Here is a 1,224-nt window from a genome sequence, read left to right on the forward strand (position 1 = left end):
TACTGGCTTCATTCCTTGCGAGCTTACGCATGTCCTCAGCAGTCACAGCCCATGTTTCACTGCCATGTAGCATGGCTGTTCGTACACATGCATCATACAGTCTGCCTTTTACTCTGAGTGAGAGTCCCTTTGTCGCCAGCAGAGGTAAGAGCTCTCTAAACTTGGCCCAGGCTATTCTTATTCTAGCAGTTACACTTTCAGCGCACCCACCCCCACTACTAACTTGGTCACCTAGATAGCGGAAGCTATCAACTACCTCTAGTTTTTCTCCCTGGAATGAGATAGAAGTTGTTTCCTGTTTGTTTACAGTGTTTATTGCACCTGAACATCTGCCACATACAAAAACTATATATATATATATAAATCAATGTATACTTAGAGATTTTAACACTAGTCAGTCCTGAACTATGAACAGCAAAAAATAAATTGTTTGGACACAAATGTTTCTGCTATGTTTTATAATCAATACCAAGAAATGTCAATGCTAATTTTCTAGAACCTACCATATGATTTAATTGTTTCATAAGAGCAATATGTATACATATATACACATGCAGACATATACATACACCTGCATAAATAAATACACACACACACACACATATATATATATATATACATACAGACACCCATACATGCACATAGATATACACAAACCTATATATTTGTGTGCGTGTGTTGTGTACCATGTTCTCTGTTATTTTTGTTTGTTCTTTTGTCTTTGTTGTTGTACACATTCGCTAGCTTTCTTACAAAGGGGTCTAATGCTCTTAGACTTTTTTGGGGGAAACCAGATCGAACCATCTCAAGTGTAACTGCCCGAAATGGTTGTGACTTCTGGAACTTGACTGAGGAAAGAAAGCCAGGAATGACCTGTCTTTTTTGTCAGTCCTAATTGTTGTTTCTCTTGTTTGCTTTTTGTCATCTATCTGTCTGAATGGTTTAATGTACTCTATTGCGTTTTTGTTCCATTGTTATAGTTATATGTGTGCGTGTGTGTTTGTGTGTGTGTACACATATGTGTATGTATATATATATGTACATATATGATATATGTATATATATACATATGTATATCTATGTATGCATATATATAGGTATCATCATCATCATCATCATCATCATCGTTTAACGTCCGCTTTCCATGCTAGCATGGGTTGGATGATTTGACTGAGGACTGGTGAAACCGGATGGCAACACCAGGCTCCAATCTAATTTGGCAGA

General features: G+C 37.1%; 1 protein-coding gene across 5 annotated transcripts in view; it reads right to left on the bottom strand.

Annotated features, from left to right (window-relative positions):
- Window positions 1-1,224, bottom strand: part of LOC106876481 (syntaxin-binding protein 5) — a 433,849-nt gene that overhangs the window by 184,138 nt on the left and 248,487 nt on the right. The gene's annotated exons all lie outside the window — the stretch shown is intronic.

This window comes from Octopus bimaculoides, chromosome 24 (assembly GCF_001194135.2).
Source record: "Octopus bimaculoides isolate UCB-OBI-ISO-001 chromosome 24, ASM119413v2, whole genome shotgun sequence".
Taxonomy (NCBI): domain Eukaryota; kingdom Metazoa; phylum Mollusca; class Cephalopoda; order Octopoda; family Octopodidae; genus Octopus; species Octopus bimaculoides.